Source organism: Pinus tabuliformis, chromosome X (assembly GCF_031772625.1).
Source record: "Pinus tabuliformis cultivar Carrire ecotype Pingquan chromosome X, CPIR1, whole genome shotgun sequence".
Lineage (NCBI taxonomy): Eukaryota > Viridiplantae > Streptophyta > Pinopsida > Pinales > Pinaceae > Pinus > Pinus tabuliformis.
This window is the reverse complement of record NC_142308.1, coordinates 574,228,503-574,240,518: the sequence shown is the minus strand read 5'-3', so window position 1 is coordinate 574,240,518 and position 12,016 is coordinate 574,228,503.

The following is a 12,016-nucleotide window of genomic DNA, read 5'->3' as shown; positions in this document are numbered from 1 at the left end:
CCCGTTTTACCAAACTGGGTCCCACAAGTCAAAAAGGTCCCGTGAGTTGATTCCTCCACTTTTACCACTCCAAATATATCGAGATGGATGAAAAAAATATAATTATCCAATTTGGATCAATAAAAATCCTGAAGCATAATTTCTGTCTGGAAGTGTTATAACTGAGGCATTATTGAAACATGGAAGAGCATACTGAAAACCATTTCTATGATTAGTTGTTGATGTAAATGTAGAGACTATTTTATTAAGCAATCTATATGCAGTGACAGTTCTTGAGTAAAATAAGAAGTATGACTATCGATAATCTCTTTGATACAATGGTTTGCTAATAGTTCATTCAACTTGATGAAGTTGATTGTTAAATTTACAATTGAGAGCTTATGAGATCTAAGGTTTGTGTAACGAACAAAGTTTATATACTCAACAAACTACTTCAGAAGATCTGAAATATATAAATGTCCATGATAGAATATATAATATATTATACAAAAATAATTGAATATAAGTGAGATCTTTATAATGAGGGTGAGGGTCTGCTTATATACCTAGGCAAATACCCTTTCAAGAAAGATCATGTCCTTAGGGACATGCCTCTTGATTTACTATTTAATTAACTATTCCTTATTATTATTTATATATTTATATTTTATTCATAACATTGCCTTACTCTTCAAAAATATTTGTCCTAAAAGCTTACTGATGAAAGGGCTTGATCTCTTTTCTCGTTTCGAATATCATCTTATCTCGGAACTTTCATCTTCATCAATACAAGATGATATGATCCTTGGAGTGATATATAAAATTGTCGTATGGAGGAAGGATCTAACCATCCTAAATTAATCTTTTGTGGAATCTTTCGATTACCAGAAATTTGTAATGAATTATTATCACTGAATTGAATTGTGCATACTTCAATAGTATTCAGAACATAAGTTTATTGTTTATGTTCTAAGTGATACAGATTTGTACATTGATTGACATGTATATTCTTGTGATTCATATATAGATAAGGATTTATTTTGGTTTGTCTTTCCTTTATCATGTATGTGGAAATATTCTGATTTACTTTAGGTGACAATGTTGTTAAGTTGGTTACAAAACCTTCACTTGGAATGTTCACCATCTGAACAGAAACATTTGAGTGTGCCTTTTCTTCAACTGACTTGTCTTCTTCTTGAGTTGTGATATTCATTGGATCGATATTCATTCCATTTTCTACAATTTGAATTTATTTATTGGAAGATTTCAACACTTCCTTCTCAATAAGTTGTTGTACCTTATTTTACAATGACTTCTTGTCCTTCTTAAGCTTCTTAATTTGTGTTAGTAATTTTTCACTATGGTCCTTAAGATGAGTAATTTCTTTGTTTTTGTCAGCAGTGATTTTGTAAACTTCCCTTTGCATATTTTGTATCACTTTTTTACTTTCTTGAAGAATTACTTTTGATATTTCTTATGTATTTTGGTGTCACTAAACCTGGCTTCAAAATAATGTCCTGTAGCGTTATTTTTCTGTTTTTGTGGGAAAATGTCAAAAAATTCTTTTTCGTGTTTAGGATGAAGGAACTTAGAGGTTCCATCCAAGGTGAACCAAAAACAATTTCACTGTCATCAAAAAAAGGTTTTCACGGTGAATTGTGAGATAAAAGTATAATTCCGAATACTTAGTTGTAGGTTTCTTATATCGTATTGTTTGTCATTAGTATCGACAAAATTCGTTTCAATTATATTCGATTTAGAAATCACTAATTACTTAGCACATTTAGGACTAACATAATTACTAACTTCAGTAGGATTGATAAAGATTATAATATCTCTTCCTACGAGTGATCCTTTGATTTTAAATAGTGTACTAACACATCTACTAAAGGTTTTAGGAAATCTTTCATTATTGGTCTCCATTTTTTCTTCTGTCATCATATTCGAATTAGACTCAATTTGTGTTTATTGAGATGAGATTAGGGTTTAGAATTTTCATTTTTTTTAATCTTCAAAAATTTATTACTTCAAAGCTTAGAAATGAATCCTTAATAATTCCTTCTCCCTTCCTTTTTTTTTTTTTTTCTAATTAACCTTTTCTTTTTCAATATGACTTTAGGGTTTTTAAAGATAACCCCTTTAACTCTGCAAAACTTTTGAATTGAGTTTTAGGGGTTTAATTATTTATTTTGTAATTTTAAAATGCCCCTTTTAATATTTCATTTGTAACTTGCCTGACCACTTGGAAAACCCTTATTAAAACTATATAACAATAAATTAAAAGGAATACATTAAACTATTAAATAACCAATCATAATTGGAAATGAAAATGAAGTTACATCAGTGGTTGGGCGACAGGGTGATGTAAGAGGTGACAGTTGGATTTGTGTTTAATTTCTTGCCTGACAAAATTACCAAATTATTAATATGATGGATATAAGGAAAATTGCAAATTGAAAGGTGGAATACGACTCAGATAGGAAGGTAGAAAACTTTAGATGATGAGTCGGCTTAAAGAAAGGGCCCAACGATTGTGTAGGAGGGGCGTCAGCTCTTAGGGAAGAAGGAGCTGATGAAGGAAGTGAATGTGGGTGGTGGAGAAGGTTTGCAGATATAGGTGCAGATGACGATTGAGGGGGTTATGTCAGCTTGGGTTGGGTGCAGGCCGATTATGGCAGCGGTGGGAATGTGAGGTGTTTCAATGGGTCGAATAATGTTTCATTTGCATATGGTGGAATATTTATTTGACCCAATCTATTCTCAATATCGATGGTACCCAAGTTGTGACTACAGTTGTCGCTGCGGTTTCCAGGCGAAAGGTGAAGGTCAGGCTGTAGACGATAGGGCTATGTTCGACAGCCAAGTAAGTAAAGTCTACAACATATGTTATGCCAGTAAAGTTTAAAACATAATATATAATTGAGCAAGGTTCTAAATAACTTAGTAAGGAGGCCAATTCAAGTGTGCTTAGATGCCTTGATTCCATACATATAGCTGCTAAGGTTTGACCTCGTGACATGGTTGATGTGTAACATCATCAAGGCTTGTGTCACTAGTCATTTGATGATATTATTACAAATTGAGCAATAAAGTAGACCTAATTTATTGATGATGAAAATTTTGAGTTTGTTGAGCTAGGGTTTCAACAATTGAGGCAACAAAAGTTGTTGTAAAGTGTAGTAGTGAGGAATCTGTGAAAGTACAGAGGCATGAAAACAAGGCTTTATTGAGGAAAATCATGAGATGTTAAAAAAAAGCAGAAGTGGTGAAGTTCTAAGAGGAAAATAGGAAGTGCAGAGGTAGAGAAGAGGCATAAGTGATAATATAGATCAGTGGATGTAAGATTAAATAGTGGAAACAACAACAATAGTGGCATCAACAACAATAATAGCAACAAGTGATTATGGCAGTGAATTATAAGTTTTTGATTGACTGTAAAGGAGTCTGAAGACTCCTGCATACTTAGTCTGCAATATCTTCAGACTTGGGGAGTCTTGTACTTCCTTCTAGCTCAACTAGTAAAGTTGTATGTAAACCATACATAATGTAAAGCGTTTGTTGAGACAAATATCTTGTACAATGTGTTTATGATGTGATGATGTTTTTATGTTTTATTTTATGCTTTGAATAACCAAGGATTTAACTAGACACATGTGAAAAAGAGGGAAATATTGATTCACCCCCCTCTCAATATTTTCAATAACCTAGACACTTAGGCATGTGTATAAGTATTGGCCTAAGCTAAAAACACCAACAATCCTTTTTAGTGGGGGAGGTACTCCTGCCACATGAAACTAGATCTGATCCTAGAACTTCATTTGCTGCCATGGTTGCTTCCTTTGAAATTAAAACCTTCCCTACCACCTCGTTTGGAAACATCCTTGAAGACCTACTTCTTTTGGACTTGTTCCTAGAAGCCTCTTGGTCCTAAACATTCTTTAAGGTCATGTCATGCCAAGAGACCTTGACAGACTTGGAAGGATATGTTGACTACTCCTCCCTCCCCTTAACTTGAAGGCCAAATCCATCTAAACTACTCAACCTTAATAGATAACCACTCCTTATTCTCTATCACTACTCTAATTCTTTCCATTACTTGAGTAAGCTACCTCTTTTGTTAAAATTGGAAACTAGGTCCAAATTCCAATTTGTAAAGCTCATTTGATGGAGATGATGATTGCATTAAATTCCTCTTTTTGAGAGGACCAAAATCGACCTAAATATCATCAAATTTGGATATGGGGATGTGTATTTTTGAATTATAATCCCACATGTGCATATTTGATCAGGTCACCCTAAAGAAAATTGGACACTCTTGGAAGGCTATAAATACAAGTGAGCTCAACCTCATTGAACATCATCGCGATACATTCTTCTATTCTCTTTCTTTTTTTTGTCTCATGCAGGTCTGAGACAAATCCATGGAGGAATGGGTTCACATGAAGGTGAAATTGCAGAGTCCGAAGCTCGCATGCTCTTCTATGGTTTTGGGCTTGAGATGCATGCATGTCGTAGAGAAATCCCAGCTGTAGTCGCTCGTTGGCCGGCTCATCCATGTGACTGAAGCATTTTAGTTGCTCGCACATATGGGGGATTCACTAACAAAGCAATGCTATATCACATGCACTCATACCGAGGCATAAAATATGAGGAAAAAATGAAATAATATATTGAGCATATAATAAGGGGGTAAAGGGTTTTTATATGTTATATAGAAATGTGTATCATAAGGTATTTATTATCCAATACTTTGGCCATGCGGAGGAAAAAAACAAGTGGGCTCGAGAAATAGAGGTTTAGGAGTATTGTGGGAGTAACGAGAGTTAGATGGAGAAAGAAAAAACTATGGTAATATTAGGTCCATAATAGCCTAATATTCAAACCTATGGCCCTAGTATTGACATGCAATTGATGGTAACGTTAAACTTTTAAAGTAAAAGTGGCATTCTCCTTTATATTTCATTTTCATCCTTTTACTTAAATTTTTAACATTACCATGAAATGACTCAAGATGTTTGAGAGTGATTATGACCTCATTATATTTCATATGGAGAAAGTAGAATTTTATATCTCACTCAAAATCTGACAGACTTATTAGTTTTTCAATATTTCAAGATTGTGGGGATTGCAATGTTTACATTGGATTTTGTCATGTACTATGTTATGGAACTCATATTTAATCAAGAGAACCAAACCCTCTATGTACCTTGATGTTAGTGACATTGGTTTTCGAACTCCTCTGTCATGACCCTACAAAAAATGTACCTATCACTCAAACAAAATCTTGACTTGACATGCTACATTTTGTTCTATCTTATGGTAATGCCTATAGGGTGATATTAATGACAAAGATCCAAATATAGGCAATGATTTTGATGAGATGTAGGTATTTGTTGTAACATGATTTTTTTGGTTGCAAGAGGCCATCCAAAGCTTATTTGTTGATGTATTTTCGGTTAAGATATGGATTGCACTTGATGTTTTTTTTGGTTATGATCACCCTTACATGATATATAAATGAGAATTACCATTTGTGGACCTATGGTTAATGAAGATTATAACTACTATATAAATGATGTTATATGGTTTAATCCATGTTTTCTATAACAAATTCATCACTCTAGAATCTTTTGTTGACATATATGAATCAAAATATATGAAAATATACATTATATAAAATTCACTCCCAAAATCGCTCCCAATATGGGAGCTTTGGAAAATATCACTTCTCGCTCCTGCTTCCACTCCCATTTCCCACTTCTACTCTCACTTCCCACTTCCCCTCCCGCTCCCAAGCAACATTTCTCTAGAAAAAACATGCATCACATCATTAATACCTCTATGATCTATGTTTAATATGCGTGTTAATATTTTTTACCTGTCGCTAAGCTAGTGATCCTCCCAATGATGGGGTAGTAGAGAAGACAACACATATAGTACCTTCACCCTTTCCTTACATTAGTGATGAACAAGTTCAACGAAAGTGAAGGAGATAGTGATACTGACTATTGCTTGGTATAGGGCAAATGCATGCCACAAGAGATAGTGAAATAGACTATTGTTTGGAAGAGGGTGTATGCATGCTAAGGGCACGCATGTCACACCTTCAATTAATTACAATTTAGATGTTGTTTTAAATTTAGCAATTTCATTTTTTAATAGATTTTTTCTATTATTGGAGATTTTCTTTTGTTATTTTTAACATGCATGATCAATTCTCACTAAGAGGGTGTAGATCCTTAGTAAATTAGAATACTTATGCATGAGGAATTCCCATCTTAAGTAGAGGAAACAAATCTCAAGGAAGGGATGCATGCTCCAGTTCATCTTTTGATGGAGACACACTTATTTGACACTCTTATCATGCAACTATGGTGCACTAGGTGATCAAGTTAGGGTTATTATTGGACAAAGTCCAACTAGATAATATTTTTCATGTGTCCATTTTCATTGTGCTTTCTCTCCTCTTCCTATTATTGATCAATGGTTGTCATTGATGTCAACCCAAGCAACATCAGGGGCCACCCTGATATTTCATTGTCATTTTGACTTGAACACACATCCTATTCTAAGGAAAGGATCTTCTAGATGGATTCCTACTCATCGAAATGTTTCCGTTGACATATGGCATGCCACGTAGTTCTTCACGGTTTGAGAGTTATTCGTGTTTGAAATTAGTAACCCCAGTTAGTGGGCTAAAACCCCGTGGGGTTGTGGCATGGAACTCATCATTAGTTGTGGTCATTGAATAGTAAATAATTAATAATTTTTTATGCTCCTAAAATCCCTCCAATGTTCACTTGTTGAGGACGTTCTCAACTCAAGACATTTCTATAAATAATGACCCTCAAATCCTCCTCTAGCAAGCACTTTTCAACAAACTATATTGTGAGAAGACCTTCGTAATTTTCGTCCTTCAAGAGCTTCTAACACAGAATATGTTGTAGGGAGTTTAAGGTTTCATTGAGGCCTGGTTAGGGCACAAAATTGTGATCAACTTTGAAGGTTTGTTTTGAAGCAAGTTTAGAGCCTTGGATTTAAGGATTTCACTGCTTTAAACAGGTCATAGTGGAATTTTTGCTATAACTTTTTTCTACAAAGCTTCAAAAGCTCAAATTAAGACCCATTTGACCCGCAATCATTATGAACCTCTTGACCACATTTTAGATCTTGGTTCACTATATGTTCAGAGATATCATCTGAGGAAGTTAGGGTTTTTGTAGGCTCCAAATTCCATGTCAAACAGGTGACCTCGGGAAAATCATCATAACTTTCTCTCTAAGCATTGGAATATGAAATATAGTTTGTTGGGTATTGTTTTTAGGGATGAAGGTCGAAACAGTGACACATGGCACTTCATACAAGTTCGCTCTATAGAACTAGTCTATAATCAGGTCATCGTGGGAGATTGGGCATAACTCTTTCTTGAAGAATCCAATATCGATAAAACCTATGAAGTTGGAAAGAGGACTTAGAGGGATACCATAAGACAAAATTTCAGAATTTGGAGATTTGAAATTACATAGATACAACATATTCAATATTGATCCCCTAGAAGGAAAGAAAAGATATGCATTCAAGGATCACTGCACTAAGGACCACGCATCAACAGTCAAGGTAAGTTTGCAACAACAAGGTATGTATAATTAGAGTTTTCATTTGAATTTTGAGTATCATCTTTGACATATGTTTTTGCAGGACGACATAAGTATATTTTTTTGTATTTGTTTAGGTCTTGCTTGTTAATGCATGTGCAAGAAGGATGACACTTTAGAACAACACGAACAAATACTAGAAGAACATAGTTATCGATCAAACAAGAAAGTGAACTTGTACCCATTTTTTTGAGGTAGCAAAAAATTACTCGATTTTGAAAAGTGGTGATGCTAGAATACACTTTTTTTTAAGCATATTTTTGGCACTTTAAATTTTCTTATGTATCAAGTATGAACATTTTTTTTCGATGTTAGTGATTTTCATGTTGATTTTGAAAAGTGTTGATGTAGAATCAACACATTTTTTTAGAGGGCTTATTTTTGACACTAATTTTTTTTTTGTTCTTTTTTTTTTTTTAATGTATCAAGTGTGAACATTTTCTTTTTTGTTAGTGATTTTCATCTTGATTTTGAAAAGTGCTAATGAGCATCAATCCTTTTTGTTGAGAGGACTTAGTTTTTACACTTTAAATTTTCTAATGAATTAAGTGTGGATAATTTTTTTAAATGTTGGTGATTTTCATGTTAGTAATAAAATATAAAAAAATAATAATAAAACCACGACAAAAAAACAAATACAAAAAATATATATAAAAGAAAAAAAAAAAGAAAAAAAAAAACAAAAAATCTATAAAAATGTAAAAAAAAAACTTAAAACATAAAAGATGAAAAAATTAAAAATAATAAAAACATGTTAGTAATAAAACATAAAAATATATAAAAAAAACACATAACAACAAATAAAAAAATAAAATAAAAAAAACATGACAAAAAAAAACATAAAACATAAAACATGTTAATAATAAAACATAAAGAAAAAAATAAAAAACATGAGAAAAAAAATCAAAATCAAATAAAAACACATACACACACATATATAAACCAAAATTAATTTGTTTAAAAAAATGAATAAAAAATGAATATATATATATATATATATATATATATATATATATATATATATATAAAATTAAAAAAATGATTGTTATATATAATTTAAAGAAAAACAAATTGATCCACACAAATAATTCTAAAAACATTATTTTTAATTAAAAATAATAATAAAAAAAACCTCCTTACAAAAAAAAGAAGAAAAAAGTTGAAATAATTATCGAAAAGAAATTTAAAAAAAAAATTCAGAGAAAAGAAATTTAAATTAAAAAAATTAATTAAAATAAAAAATAAAATATATCTAAATTAAATTATTTAAATAAGAAAAATTATAAATTAAAAATAGAATAAAATTAAAAATTATGAATTATTTAAAAAAAATAAAAAATAATTAAAAAAAGCAAAACAATATAAAAAAACAATTAAAAAAATTAAGAAAACACAATTTAAAAAATAAAAATAATTAAAAAACAATATTAAAAAAAATTAAAAAAATAAATAAGTAATAAAAACAATTAAAAAATAAAAATTACCATAAATAATTAAAAAAACAGTTACAATCCCGCTCCCCTCTCGCCTCCCTCACCCACCTCTGCTCCCTCTCCCCAGCCTCCCCTCTTCCTTCCCCCACCCGGCCCTCACTCCACTCTCCTCCCTCACCCACCTACACTCCGGCTTCCTCCCTTGCCCTCTTCCTTCCCCCAGCTGACCCTCACTCCACCTCCCTCCTTCACCCGCCTCCACTCCCTCTCTCTCGCCTGCCCTCCCCTCTCCCTTCCTCTAACCGGCCCTCACTCCACCCCCCTCTCTCACCACAGCCTCCTCCCTCACCCACCTCCGCTCCCTCTCCCTACTCTCCCCTCTCCCCTCCCCACTCTACACCCCCTCGACCCTCCTCCCTCACTGCCCTACCCCTCACAACCTTATCCCCTCCACTCTCGCCTCCCTCACCCACCTCCGCTCCCCATCCCTTCCCTCCCCTCTCTCCTTGGCCAGCCGGCTCCCAGCCCACCCATCTCTCTCACCACACCCCTCTCCCTCACCGCCCTACCCATCCCTCGCTTACCCCCTCCCCTCCCCGGCCGAGCCCCCAGCCAGCGGCCAAGAGGTCGCTGATTGGGGGCCTAGGCGGGGAGGGGAGCGGGGTAAGGGGGGGAAGGGAGAGCGGTGAGCCAACGGCCAAGAGGCTGCAGGTTGGGGGCTTGGGCGGGGAGGGCGGTGAGGGAGGTAGGGGCAGTGAGGGAGAGAGGGGGGTGGAGTGGCTATCGGGTGGGTGAAGGGAGAGGGGAGAGGAGGGAGGAGGTGCGGAGGTGGGTGAGGGAGGCAAGAGGGGAGGGGGATTGTAATTGTTTTTATTTTTTTATTTTTTAATTGTTTTACTTTTTCTTTTTTTGGTAATTTGTTTTTGTTTTTCTAATTGTTTTTTTTAAATTGCTTTTTTTTTAAAATTTAAATTTAAGAATTTTTTTGTTTGTTTTGATTTTTTTTAATTTTTAATTTTTAATATATATATATATATATATATATATATATATATATATATATATATATATATATATATATCTATATATATATATATTATTATTTTTAAGTTTTATTTTTTTTAATTGTTTTGATTTTTTTTGTTTTTATTACATTTTTAATTTTAATTTTAATTTAATTTAATTTATTTTTTGATAATTATTTACCATTTTTTAAAATGTTTTTTTTTTTGTTTTATTGTGTAACTTAAAAAATGGTTTTTTTTTTGGTTTATTTTTCTCTCTATATATATATATATATATATATATATATATATATATATATGTTTTATTTATTTATTTAGTAAATTTTTTCATATTTACAAGTTAATTCTAAATTTATTTATTTATTTTTTTACATATATATGTTTTTTTTTTTTTTTGTTTTTTTTGTTTATATATATATATATATATATATATATATATATATATTTATTTTTTTGTCATGAATCGTCTCTTTGGCACCCCTGGCTAGTTGGGTCTCGGGGCCGCCGGGTTTTTTTTGTTTTTTTTAAATGTTGTAGTTTATTTTTGTATTTCTTATTTTTTATTTGGTTTTTATTTTATTTTACTCTCTTTTTTTATTTTTTTTTATTTTACATGGTATGGTTATTTTTTTTAAATTTTTTTATGTCATTACTATATATTTTTTATATTTGACTTTTTTGTCATGTTTTATTACTTGTTATTATTTTTTATTTTCATTTTTTTCCAAAATTTGAATTTCTATGTATCTTTTATATTACTTTTATTTAAATATTTTTTTCAATATTTGAATTTTTGTTTTCTTATGTATCTTTCACACACACACACACACACACACACACACATATATATATTTTTGTAGGGTATGTGTCGATGCTTGTCTAGCAATTTGATCCCATTATGTGTAATTTGATAGTTGATTTTAAATTTTTTGTTATAATGAATCGAGTTTGCCCCACAATGTGTTAATTTCATGGTTAGTCTTTAAGTTTTCATTACAATGGGTTGAGCTCACCTACACTGCATGTCAATTTGATAGTTGTTTTAAATTTTTTTTTTCTATGTATCAAGTTGTGTTAGGCTAAGATTTCAAAATCGCCATACATTAGATTTTTAAAAAATTATTCTGGGTATAATAACTCTTTCATTCACGTGTTCATTTTGAAAGTTTTTTTAGTCATAATTTTTTTTCCATAATGTCATGCTTAAAATATTTTGAAAAATTAAGATTGTTTTGTAGTCATAATTTTTGGTTTTAATTCCATGGTTGAAAAATTGTCAAGATTTTTAATGTTTTTCTTAGTCGTGTTATTTTATCTTTATTGTTATGGCTGAAAACAATTATTTTTTTTCTTAGCACCATGCTTGAAAAATTGTTAGAATTTTGAGGTTTTTCAAAGAAGTGATATTTTAAAAATAATGTCATGCTTAAAAATCGCTGGAATTTCAAGGGTTTTCAAAGACGTGATATTTTATCGTTAATGTCATGCTTGAAAATCATTGGAAATTTAAAGTTTTTCAGAGTCACTATATTTTGTTTTTATCGTCATTACTAAAAAGTGTTGAAAATGTACCCTGAAAAAAAATAAAAAAAATAAATAAATAAAAATAAAAATGTTATTCCGGCATCAACACTTTTCGATTTCAAGGTGTTTTTTGCACCAAACAAAATGGATCTGATTGTTTTTTATTGTTATTTTTAAAAAATATTGAAAATTTGCTTTACAAAAAAAAAATTAAAAGAAAAGTTGAAAAATATATATATATATATATATATATATATATATATATATATATATATATATATATATATATATATGGCATCAACACTTTTCGATTTCAAGGTGTTTTTTCATGTTTTTTTGGGATTTTTGGGCTCAAGTACCCGTTCTAAGGTAATAGTTCCCGTTTGATCGGTAACTATGT